The sequence below is a fragment of the Phoca vitulina genome, unplaced genomic scaffold, assembly GCF_004348235.1.
Source record: "Phoca vitulina isolate PV1807 unplaced genomic scaffold, GSC_HSeal_1.0 scaffold31, whole genome shotgun sequence".
Classification (NCBI taxonomy): Eukaryota; Metazoa; Chordata; class Mammalia; order Carnivora; family Phocidae; genus Phoca; species Phoca vitulina.
Genome location: NW_022589734.1, coordinates 5792471 through 5805457, shown reverse-complemented (window position 1 = coordinate 5805457; position 12987 = coordinate 5792471). Strand labels below are relative to the sequence as shown.

The 12987-nt window shown below is 41.6% G+C and overlaps 1 non-coding gene and 1 pseudogene across 1 annotated transcript; one reads left to right on the top strand and one right to left on the bottom strand.

Annotated features, from left to right (window-relative positions):
- Positions 1-816: 816 nt before the first annotated feature.
- Positions 817-2815, top strand: LOC116644950 (annotated as a pseudogene).
- Positions 2816-8322: 5507 nt separating this feature from the next.
- LOC116645064 lies at positions 8323-8425 on the bottom strand. Its single transcript, XR_004301892.1, has one exon. It is a non-coding gene; the product is annotated as a U6 spliceosomal RNA (small nuclear RNA).
- Between the last annotated feature and the right edge of the window lie 4562 nt (positions 8426-12987).

The following is a 12987-nucleotide window of genomic DNA, read 5'->3' as shown; positions in this document are numbered from 1 at the left end:
GATGGCATAAGCCTGTGAAAAGACCAGAGGCATTGGAGTAGGGCAGAACTCAATTGGAATTTTGGCTTTCCCATGTCTTTACTCTGGGATCTTGAGCAAATTACTCAGTTCTTTAATCCTCAGTTTCCCCAACTGGAAAATGGACACAGTAGTACCAGCCTCTCAGAATTAAGGCAATTAATCATAAACATTTGTGGAAGCATAGTGCCTGGGACAAGGCACTCATGTAATGATGGTTAACTTCTTTCCTTGTGTTCCCACCTCCTCCCTCCACCCCTATAGAGACACTCAGATGAGGATTCCAGCCATGACCAGGTAACCTTTGTGCGGATAGAGCCATCCGCACGTTAGTTCTTGGGTGAAGGTAAGAGGTTAACTAGACTAAAAAACACAATGTGTGTCATATGTAAGTAGCCGTTTCAGTGATTTTCTGTTAATGGCAAGTCAGTGAAAGCACAGGTACTATTATGAGAATTTGAGGTAGGTTAACCAGACCATATTACCTCTGGTCAAGACACATTCTGGGAGGAGGGCTGTTTATCTGTTCTTGCCCACATTGGGTTCTAGAATTTTTTGCTGTAATAAGCAGAACACACCCACTGCTATCTATGCAAGGGTCCTTTCCTTGGGACTTCATGAAAACAACAAAGAGATTCAGTGAAAATGGCTGACATTCTTTCAAACAGAACAGGAGCTATATGCAATTTTCTGTATGGTTAACATGGAAACAATATTAAAAATATTATAGGGTCTCCTTGAATGCTGGGCTAGATCACCAGACAGCTGTTTTCTTCTCAAGCCGAGCCAGGCCCACACAGAAGCAACCATGTCTAAGGGACCTGCAGTTGGCATTGATCTTGGCACCACCTACTCTTGTGTGGGTGTCTTCCAGCATGGGAAAGTGGAAATAATTGCCAGTGATCAGGGAAACTGAACCACCCCAAGTTATGTCGCCTTCACTGACACCGAACGATTGATCGGTGATGCTGCAAAGAATCAAGTTGCGATGAACCCCACCAACACAGTTTTTGATGTCAAACACCTGATTGGATGTAGATTTGATGTTGCTGTTGTCCAATCTGATATGAAGCATTGGCCTTTCATGGTGGTGAATGATGCTGGCAGGCTCAAGATCCAAGTAGAATACAAGGGAGAGACAAAAAGTTTCTATCCAGAAGAGGTGTCCTCTATGGTTTTGATGAAGATGAGGGAAATTGCATAGGCCTACCTTGGGAAGACTGTTACCAATGCAGTTGTCACAGTACCTGCATACTTCAATGACTCTTAGCGTCAGGCTACCAAAGATGCTGGAACTATTGCTGGTCTCAATGTACTTTGAATCATCAATGAGCCAACTGCTGCTGCTATTGCTTATGGCTTAGACAAAAAGGTTGGTGCTGAAAGGAATGTGCTGATCCTTGACTTAGGAGGTGGCACTTTTGATGTGTCAATCCTTACTCTTGAAGATGGGATCTTTGAGGTCAAATCCACAGCTGGAGACACCCACTTAGGTGGAGAAGACTTTGACAACAGAATGGTCAACCGTTTTATTGCAGAGTTCAAGTGCAAACATAAGAAGGACATCAGTGAAAACAAGAGGGCAGTTCGTCGTCTCCGTACTGCTTGTGAACATGCTAAGCGTACACTTTCTTCCAGCACGGAGGCCAGTATTGAGATTGACTCTCTATATGAAGGAATCGACTTCTATACCTCTATTACTCATGCCCGGTTTGAAGAATTAAATGCTGATCTGTTCCGTGGCACCCTGGACCCTGTAAAGAAAGCCCTCCGGGATGCCAAGCTAGACAAGTCTCAGGTCCATGATATTGTCCTGGTGGGTGGTTCTATCCGTATTCCCAAGATTCAGAAACTTCTACAAGATTTCTTCAACAGAAAAGAACTGAATAAGAGCATCAGCCCTGATGAGGCTGTTGCTTACGGTGCAGCTCTCCAGGCAGCCATCCTTTCTGGAGACAAATCTGAAAACGTTCAAGATTTGCTGCTGTTGGATGTCACTCCACTTTCTCTTGGCACTGAAACTGCTGGAGGAGTCATGACTGTTCTCATCAAACGTAATACTACCATTCCTACCAAACAGATACAAACCTTCACTACCTACTCTGACAACCAGCCTGGTGTGCTTATTCAGGTATATGAAGGTGAGCGTGCCATGACCAAGGATAATAACCTACTTGGTAAGTTCGAACTCACAGGCATACCTCCTGCCCCTCGTGGTGTTCCTCAGATTGAAGTCACTTTTGATATTGATGCTAATGGTATCCTCAATGTCTCTGCTGTGGATAAGAGCACAGGAAAAGAGAACAAGATTACCATCACTAATGACAAGGGCCGCTAGAGCAAGGAAGACATTGAGCGCATGGTCCAGGAAGCTGAGAAGTACAAAGCTGAAGATGAGAAACAGCAGGACAAGGTGTCCTCCAAGAATTCACTTGAGTCTTATGCATTCAACATGAAAGCAACTGTTGAAGATGAAAAACTTCAGGGCAAGATCAATGATGAGGACAAACAGAAGATTCTTGACAAGTGCAATGAAATCATCAATTGGCTTGATAAGAACCAGACTGCAGAAAAGGAAGAATTTGAACACCAGCAGAAAGAGCTGGAAAAAGTCTGCAATCCCATCATTACCAACTGTATCAGAGTGCAGGGGGCATGCCAGGAGGAATGCCTGGAGGCTTCCCTGGTGGTGGAGCTCCTCCCTCTGGTGGTGCCTCCTCTGGACCCACCATCGAAGAGGTTGATTAAGCCAACCTGAGAATAGGTCTAACATTGTTCCACACAAAATATTTGAAGGACCCAAATTTGTAGCAAATTCCATGGCAGTTTTAATGTTGAGCTTCTATAGTAAATAAACTGGGCATTCTTGATACTTGAGTATGGAATATGTGCACAGGGAAAGGAAATAAACATTGCACTTTATAAGCGCTGTATTGTTAAGTGGAAAATGCAATGTCTTAACTAAAACTGTATTTAAAATTGGCACCATAAAAAAATATTATAAATAATTGCCCACAGATTCTGGTTTCAATGTCCAATTTTTAAATGAATGTTGCTTTATTGTGTCAGAGCACTTATTACTATTTGCAGTAAGCTCCCAAAGATGATTGCTCCACATTTGAGAACAGAGTCCTTTACCCATGCTATTCTAGAGAAATCTGTTTCTTCTATTTCTGACAAAAATCTGTTGCTCCTTATTTCCCGGTGAGTGACATCCCTCTTCTCTCTTTCTGTCTCTCTTGTCCCTCCCTACTACAGTCCCTCCCTCTCCCCTCCTCTCTCTCCCTTTCCCCACTCCCTCTCTTTCTCTCTCCCCTCAAGCCCCTCCTCTGCATTACTGGCTCCAAGGCCAAAGTCAGAGACTTTACTCTACAGCCAGCCATTTCTATTTCCTTAGTTCTGTGCTCTGTGGAACTGTTAGTGAACTGGGGTGGAGGAAAGGGTTTATCCAGGCCCTGGTAACCAACACTCTACTCTCTGTTTATCTGAATTTGACTTTTTTAGATTTCATATATAGGTGATACCATACAGCATTTGTCTTTTTCTGTCTGACTTATTTCATGTCCTCAAGGTTCATCCAAGTTGTCAAAATGGCAATATTTTCTTCTTTCTCATGGCTGAATAATATTCCATTATATATACACCGTGTCTTTTTTGTCCATGAATCCATTGATGGACATGTAGATCGTTTCTATATCTTGGCTTTTGTGAATAATGCTGCAATGAACCTGAGGGTGCAGATATCTCTTTGAGATCCTGTTTTCATTTCTGTTGGATGTATATCCAGAAGTGGAATTGCTGGATCATATGGTAGTTCTATTTTTAATTTTTTTTAGATACCTCCATACTCTTTTCCATAGTGGCTGCACCAATTTACATTCCAAACAACAGTGCACAAGGATTCCCTTTTCTCCACATCCTCACCAACACTTGTTATTTCTTGTCTTTTTGATGGTAGCCATCCTAACAAGTGTGAGGTGATATCTCATTGAGATTCTGGGTTGCATTTTCCTGCTGGTTAGTGATGATGAGCACCTTTTCATACACCTCTTGGCTATTTGTATGTCTTCTCTGGAAAAATGTCTATTTGGTTCCTCTACCCATTTTAAAATCAGGTTGTTGGGGCACCTGGGTGGCTCAGTCGGTTAAGCGGCTGCCTTCGGCTCGGGTCATGGTCCCAGGGTCCTGGGATCGAGCCCCGCATCGGGCTCCCTGCTCGGCGGGAAGCCTGCTTCTCCCTCTCCCACTCCCCCTGCTTGTGTTCCCTCTCTCCTGTCTCTCTCTCTCTCTCTGTCAGATAAATAAATAAAATCTTTAGAAAAAAATAAATAAAATAAAAAATAAAATCAGGTTGTTTGGTTTTCGCTATTGAATTACATGAATTCTTCATAGGATTTGGATATTAATCCTTTAACAGATATATGATTTGCAAATATTTTCTCCCGTTCCATTTGTTGCCTTTTACTTTTGTTGATTGTTTCTTTTGCTGTGCAGAAGTCTTTTAATTTGATGTAGTCCCACTTACTTCTTTTTGCTTTAGTTGCTTATGCATTTGTTGTCATATCTAGGATATTGCTGCTAAAACTAATGTCAAGAAATTTGTCCCTATGGAATCTACTAGTAGTTTTATGGTTTCAGGTCTTGTGTTTAAGTCTTTAATCCATTTCAAGTTCATTTTTTGTGAATGGTGTAAGAGAGGGGTCTGATTTTATTCTTCTGCATCTGGTTATCCAATTTTCCCAATACAAGTTATTGAAGATACTATCCTTTTCCCATTGAGTATTCTTGGCTCCCATGTCAAATATTAGTTGGCTGTACAGTTGACCCTTGAACGACACAGGTTGGAACTGTGTGGATCCACTTATATGTGGACTTATTTTTTGATAAATACAGCATAGTACCATAAATGTATTTTCCCTTCCTTAGATTTTCTTAAAACTTTTTTCCCCTCTAGCTTACTTTATTGTAAGGACAAAGTATATAATACATATAACATACAAATGTGTATTAATCAACTGTTTATGTTATTGGTAAGGTGTCCAGTCAACAGTAGGCTGTTATTAGTAGTTAAGCTTGGGGGAGTCAAAGTTATACACAAATTTTCAACTGCCCAGGTAGGGGGTTGGGGGCACCCTTTACCCTTGCATTGTTCAAAGATCAACTGTATATGCAATAATTTATTTCTGGGCTCTTGATTCTGTTCCTTTGGTCTATTTTTTTCCAGTACCATACTGTTTTGATTTCTATAACTTTGTGGTATGGTTTGAAATCAGGAAATGTGATACCTCCACCTTTGTTCTTCTTTCTTAGGATTGCTTTGACTATGCGGTTCTTTTGTAGATCCATACAAATTATAGTATTGTTTTTTCTATTTCTATGAAAAATGCCATTGGAATTTTGATAGGGGTTGCACTAAATCTATAGATGACTATTGATAATATGGACATTCAAACAATACTAATTCTTCTAATACATGAACATGGGATATCATTCCATTTGTGTGTTCTTCAATTTCTTTCATCAAAGTCTTGTAGTTTTCAGGGTATAGATGTTTTACCTCCTCAGTTAATTTTTTTCCTAAGTATTCTATTGTTTTTGATGTTATTGTTAATGAGATTGTTTTCTTTATTTCTTTTCCATATGGTTTGTTGTTAGTGTATAGAAATGCAACTTAAAAAAATTTTTTTTTGCTATCACAAGCTACAGATTTGTACAATCTCACTTTATTTTTTTAATTTTTATTTTATTTTATTTAAATTCAATTAATTAACATATAGTGTATTATTAGTTTCAGAGGTAGAGTTCATATAAGAAATACAACTGTTTTTAGTATATTGATTATTTATTTATTTATTTATTTATGTTTATTTAATTTTTTAAAAAAGATTTTATTTATTTGACAGAGAGAGAGATAGTGAGAGCAGGAACACAAGCAGGGGGAGTGGGAGAGGGAGAAGCAGACTCCCCGCTGAGCAGGTAGCACAACTCGGCACTCGATCCCAGGATGCTGGGATCATGACCTGAGCCGAAGGCAGATGCTTAATGACTGAGCCACCCAGGCACCCCAGTATGTTGATTTTTTATACTGAAACTTTACTGAATTTATTGATTCATTTTAGCAGGGTTTTTGTGGTGTCTTTAGGATTTTCTCTATATATCATATCATTTACAACAAAGATAGTTTTATCTCTTTCTTTCCTGTTTGGATGGCTTTTATTTCTTTTTCTTGCCTGATTGCTCTGGCTAGGACTTCCAGTACTATGTTGAATAAGAGTGGTGAGAGTAAGCATCCTTGTCTCATTTCTTATCTTAGAGGAAAAGCTCTCAGATATTCCCTATCGAGGATGCTCTCAGCTGTGGGCTTGTCATAGATAGCCCTTCTTGTGTTGAGGTGTGTACGGTCATTGCATTCTTCAGCTCCAACATTTGGTTCTTTTTAATGTTTTCTATCTCTTTGTTGAACTTCTTATTTTGTTCTTGTTTTGTCTTCCTGATATTGTTAAATCATTTATCTATGTTTTCTTGTAGTTCTCTGAGCATCAAGAGATTTTTTGAATTCTTTGTTCAGCAATTCCCACATCTCCGTTTCTTTGGTGACAATTAATGGAAGTTTACTGTGTTCCTTTGGTGGAGACATGTTCCTTGATTCTTCATGATCCCTGTAGCCTTGTGTAGGTGTCTGAAGCAGTTACCTCTTCTAGACTTTATAGATTGATTTCAGGAAGAGAAGCTTTCACCCGTGGATGGGGGCATGCTGGACTGTGCTGTGACCCTGGGTTTAATGGTGTATGGTGCCAAGTTTGGGAACACAAGGCAGCACTGGGTCTGAGGGGGCATGATGTCTCTTTGGCTCAAGTCACTGGGGCCCACAACATTAACAACTGTATGGTCCTTGGTGAGAACTTCAAAGGGTCTGCCGTGGCTACAATAGCTTTTGGAGTCTTCAGCAGCACTCCTAGGTACCAGGAACTTCAGCAGGCAGTGGTGGTGGCCAGAACCATAAGTGCGCACACACTCAGCTGTGGGGGTCAGCTGCAGGTGCCTATGTAGTGGCAGGGGTGTTACAGACACACACATAGTCATGGGGCCAAGGCAGATACCAAGGGCTGGGGCCAACTATGAGCTCACCAGACACTGGCCCTGATTATCAGGCTGCTCTCCTGTGGCTGCATATCCTCCTCCCAGGCATGCATACTGTAGTGGGGGTCAGTGACAGGAATCACCCAAGGGACATGCCAGTACACAGTGGAAGGGGCTAGCTGCTGGGCACAGTGCTGCTGGCCAGTGACAGAAGGCAGGGCCTGATGCAGACCCACAAGCAATTGGATGGGGGGAGGGCTCTGGCTGTTGGCATGCTCACCTGTGGCTTTACAGTCTCCCCCCATTCCCACCCCCAGGGCATGCATACTCTTGTGGAGCAGATGATAGGCCTCAGCCTGGTGGTATGTAGATACACACCTAGAGGGGCTAACCTCCATGGGCACAGCAGGGCACAGGAGGGGGGTCAGCAGGGAGAGGGTTCTAGGCTAGGGTCATGTGCTCATGCAGCTGCAGAGGCCCAAGCTGGCTGCAGGCATGGCTCCAGGGCCCTGGCAGAGGCGAGGAGGGATTCAGGTATCTTACACTTGCACAGTTGCAGGCACGGAGACCTTGGATGGCTGTCAGATGGCTGTCTCTGGCAGGGTCAGGGTGGGAGAGAATAAGGAGGAAATTAAGCAACTAGTGTCAATGAACAAATGTGTTTACCTATGGGGTAAAATCTGGCAAAATCTGCAGGGTGTCTGTGGCAGCTGTGCTGGTCATTGGCTTTGTCAGTAGCAAAGTTTGCTGAGTTTGTCTGCAGATCAGATCTCTGTAAACTGCATCTGCTCTCACTGCATGTCTGCTAATCAAGCCACTGCCTTTCTTCCTTGTTCCTACCTAGCTCTGTGTGTTTCAGTTTTGCTAGTCTGGTTGGGGTGGAACTGAAGCAGGTCACTTGCGCACTGCCCCAAGAGGCTGGAAAAACTTGTTGCTCATCCTGCTCTTCTTTCCTGGTGAGAGGAACTCTTTCTAGCTGGCAAGTTCCTTCTTGATGCTCCACAATGCCAGTTTGGGGTATGGGATGATACAAGCAAATGCAATTCTTAATTATTCTCGTTATTTTTGTTACACTGTGTTGCTAAACTTTCTAAGTGGACTCTAGAGGTCTCCCAGAGCTGTTTTTGTTTGTAGGTAGCTGTCCAATCACTCGTGGGATAACGGGGAAGCTGTGTTCTCCATCACCATTTTTTCTGCAACTATTGATCCCTAGTATGTGATGAGTCACTTCTCTCTTGCTACTTTCAAGATTCTCTCATCCTTACACAGGGGCCATGTTACTCCTCTCTGCATTGTTCCTATTTTAGTATACGTGCTGTTAAAGCAAGCTTGCAGGATTTTCTGTCTTGATAGTTTGATTATAATGCCTCTTGGTGTGGGTTCCTTTGAGTTTATCCTACTGGGGTTCATTGAGCTTCTTGGATATTTATTTCCATGGCTTTAATCGAATTTGGGAAGTTTTCAACCATTGTTTCTTCAAATAATCTCTTTGCCCTCTTCTCTCTCTCCTCCTTCTGAGACTCCTACAATATGTATGCTGGTCCACTTGATTGCATCTCACATGTCCTATAGTCTCAGTTGACTTTTCTTCTTTTCTTTTTTTTTTTTTAAAGATTTTATTTATTTATTTGAGAAAGAGAACATGAGAGAGGGAAGGTCAGAGGGAGAAGCATGACACTTACACAAGGCTACAGAGGATCATGACCTGAGCCGAAGGCAGTCGCTTAACCAACTGAGCCACCCAGGTGCCCTCAGTTGACTTTTCTTTAGCCTTTTTTTCTTTTTTGTTTCTTGGACTTGAGAATGTTGATGATCCTGTCTTCAAGTTCACCATTTCTTCCACCTACTTAAAGCTGTTCTGATTCTCTTTCATGAATTTTTCATTTCAGTTTTTGTAGTTTTCAGCTTGTGATCTCTTTTTTATGTTTTCTATCTTTTTATTGACATTTACATCTTGTTCATACATCATTTTTCTTGACTCTGTCTAAAGCTTCTTTTAGCTCTTGACCATCTTCAAGACAGTTGTTTTAATAAATCTGCCATCTGGTCTTTCTCAGGGATGGTGTCTGTTCTCTATTTTTTTCCTTTGGATGTGTCATAGTTTCCTGTTTCTTTATATGCCTTGTGATTCTTTTTGTTGAACACTGGACATTTGAATCTTATCATGTGTTAAGTGTGGAATGCAGATTCTCCCCTTGCTGGTTTTTGGTTTTGTTTTTATAGAAATCAGCCTGAGATATAAACCTAAGGTCTTCTCAGGTCTTTTCTGAGCCTGTGCTTTTCCCTGGGTACATGTTGTGACTTTTTAAATTCAAGTGTGTAAATGTATATGTATTCATATTTTTAAATGTGTATGCGGTTGCTTTTGAATGTCCTAGTCCTTAAATGTCTAGCCCCCAAAAGGAAAAAAAGGGGAGCATGAAGGGGAAAAAGTCTCCCCAAACAGGGGCCAACTGTTTAAATCCCCCTGAAAGCACTTTGGCTGGAGAAGTCAGGGTTTATAAAAATGGCAATGAAAACTACAACAATGTTGCCTATCTCTGTGTCTACATCTCTGCAATCAGAAGCAGCAATCAGTGATCAGAGACAGATCCCTATTATTTAGAGGACAGGGTCCTTCTCACCCATCCTAGCTTTTGCAAACTGTGTGCAAGCTGCTTCAGGAACATATGCATAGCTGCCTGCCAGGGGCCTGGTGGGTGGGGGATGCTATTGTGTTAAGAGTTGAAGTTGACCAAAATTAACTACAACTTATCATTTAAGCCTTCTTCTAGATGTTGCAAGCCTTCAGTAGATTCCCTGTGTATAAAATAGCTACATCAGAGAAATTTCTGCCAGTGCAATTGTTGTCTACATGGAGAGAGGGACTCTGGATGCTTCCTACTTCACCATCTTCCTTACATCCAAACTGTTCTTTTCGAAAAGAGATCTCAAACTATTCTACCCAAACTTTTCTTTTGAGGGATGCCTGGGTGGCTCAGTCAGTTAAGCATCTGCCTTCAGCTCAGGTCATGATCCCAGAATCCTGGGATCAAGTCCCACATCAGGCTCCTTGCTTAGTGGGGAGCCTGCTTCTCCCTCTGCCTGCTGCTCTCCCTGCTTGGCTCTCTCTCTCTCTCTCTGATAAAAAAAAAAAAAATCTAAAAAAAACCCCAAACCCCAGAACTTTTCTTTTGAAAAAGATCCAAATTAGGCTCTCAATCAAAGAGGCCATGTACTACTATAATGAGCTATTATTATGCCCATGTTAAAGATGAAGAAACAGAGTTAGAATAGCCAATACCTTACCTGTTGAAGGTTGTAGCAGTTGTTAAGTGTTAGGCCCTACAAATTCCAAAACTGCTGTGTTCTTTTGGCAGGGGGTAGTTCTGTGGGTGTAGCAGGATGCAAGGGACTCTCAGGCACAGCACATAGTGTACATTAGCTACCTTAGGTGGGAAGTTTGGCCTTCTGAGGGCAAGCCCCCTACTGGCCAGTGCCTTCAGGCCTGAAAGAAGAGCCCATCGTCAGATTCTCAGCGTGGGTAGTAGTGGCAGGGGCTCCGTGTTGTGTGTGCAGAGGAGGATGCAGGTTCCCACTTCAGGAGCACAAGAGTCCTCTGGGGCCAGAGGTGCTGGTGAAGGTCTGGTAGTCCTGACAAACATCAGGCCCGTCTCACAGTGATGATATCCACGAGATCTTCATCACTTCACTGCTCTTCCTTTCAACACTGGCTCTTCTTCAAAGCTTCTTCTGCAGTGAGCCCACTCACATCTCCCTCACCCTGTAATCGAAACCCCCTTTGTCCTCAGCTCTCTTCACAACTTCCTCTCTGAAGGTTGCTCTATCTCCTTGCTCCCCCTGAGGGAACTGCTTCCCTTGCAGCCCTCTGGAGCAAGTTCTGCTAATTCTTCTATACTTACTCCCCAGTTCCATGAGCTCAGAGGGACTACCAGCTTTCTGTCCCTTCTCATTGTCCCCTTCAGGCCGATACTTACTTTCCTTTAAGCACTGGTTTCCTCCCTTGAGGTACACACTACTCAGCTATCTTACCCACCCTCCTCCTTAGGCTGCCACCCTCCTTCTTGCATCACTGACATTTTTTGTGTAAAAAATCACAAGGTGAAGTAGGGGTCCCTGATGGACAGCACAGAATGCACAGTGTCAAAATAGAGCCTGTCTTTAAATGTGATGTTGCCATTCTGCTGAGCCCAGATAACCATGAAAGAGAGTGATCATATGGAAAAGTTCTTACAGAATCATCAAGAGCTGTCTATCACCAAAATTTTAGTCTATCATCTATATTCTATACAAATCTTAGGATACAGATGCTCATAACTTTAATGGAAAATGAAATATTTAGTAGACAATGACTCTGAGAAATTGAGCTTAACAAGGCCATTTAATCACCCAGAATTTATTAACCACATACACTGTAGAAAACTATTGAAGGAGAGCAATGCTGACTGATTTTTAAGGAGCCTTCTGACTCTAACAGAGACCTCAGGCTGGAGGGAACAGAGGTGGATACCCTCTTTACTATCTTCACCAGGGTACAGAACCACTTAGCAGAACTCCACAGTACCCATAACTCACCCATAACTCTTTCCACTTTGTGATATTTAATGCTATTATAATAAGGATAAAATGAGCAATATGTTAGTGTTTATAATGTACATAAAACTTGAATTGCTTTTTAAATATGACATCTTTACTGAGAATGGGTCATGTGAACTTCTAGGCTTATATGAGTTATATTTTTTTAGGCTTACTGTATTAGATTTTGGATCTAAGATATGGTGCTCAGCTATATCTGGGATTAAAATAATCACTGTAGGCCCAATCCAAGAATGTGTCTTCACTGCCATATTAATTGGATTTATAGCACTCCAGACACAAGTGGATCAGATATAGACCATTACAGATTGGGACAACCACCAGAAAGACAAAGGCATACGTGGAGACTTCACCAGAGTTGAAATCACTATTTTAAGGCAAATATATGGTTTGGAAAGTCTGCTTTTAACATTAAGTAAGTTCATGAAGTTGAGGATGTGTAAAAGTCAGATGGCCAACCATCCTGGTTTTCCCAGGCCTAGGGTGCTGGACTTTCAGTGCTAAAACCAGGAGAGGTCCAGGAAAATATACCGATGATAGAAACACAGAATATACTCACAAATAAGAGTTGGTCACCAATCTAAAAGATGCCTTTATGAAATTAGCAGCTTAAAGTTGACTTTTAACCTGATCTCAAAGGACATATAATTTTATAAGAAATTAAGAAGTTTTTGTAGAATGGCAAAGGAAGTTGGGTAAAATAAAAAGGCAAGACTGCTTCATCTTTGTATTCATAACGTGCTAACGTCTTCCCTCCACCAGGACGATGCAAGAGTCTAGCTTGGAAAATCAGAAGTGACTGGGTCAGGTCAGTCTGGGAGAATTAAGCACTGAGAATGGCTAATTAATCCTGGATTTCATCACAAACTAAATGGGCTAAGTTCTCACGTTTGTCAGTTAATCAGGGCTGAGGAAGGGGAAGAAAGAAAAGAAAGAAAGAAAGAAAGAAAGAAAGAAAGAAAGAAGAAAGAAAGAAAGAAAGAAAGAAAGAAAGAAAGAAAGAAAGAAAGAAAGAAAGAAAGAAAGAAAGAAAGAAAGAAAGAAAGAAACCATGGCCACCTACCTGGAAAAATCCAGTAGAAGTCAGAGTTAGGCACCAGGGTGCACATGGACATCCTGGAATAAAGCAGGTAAGCCTCACCCTCTTGAAGTTGAACCCCTGACATTTAGGGGGATAAGAGGTTTCTTAGCTGTTAAAAAAACAAAAAACAAACAAACAAAAAAAAACCTGTGTATTAATAGAAAATTTGAGGTATATTAAAGTCAACAGATTAGGAGACACTGGCCTTTGAA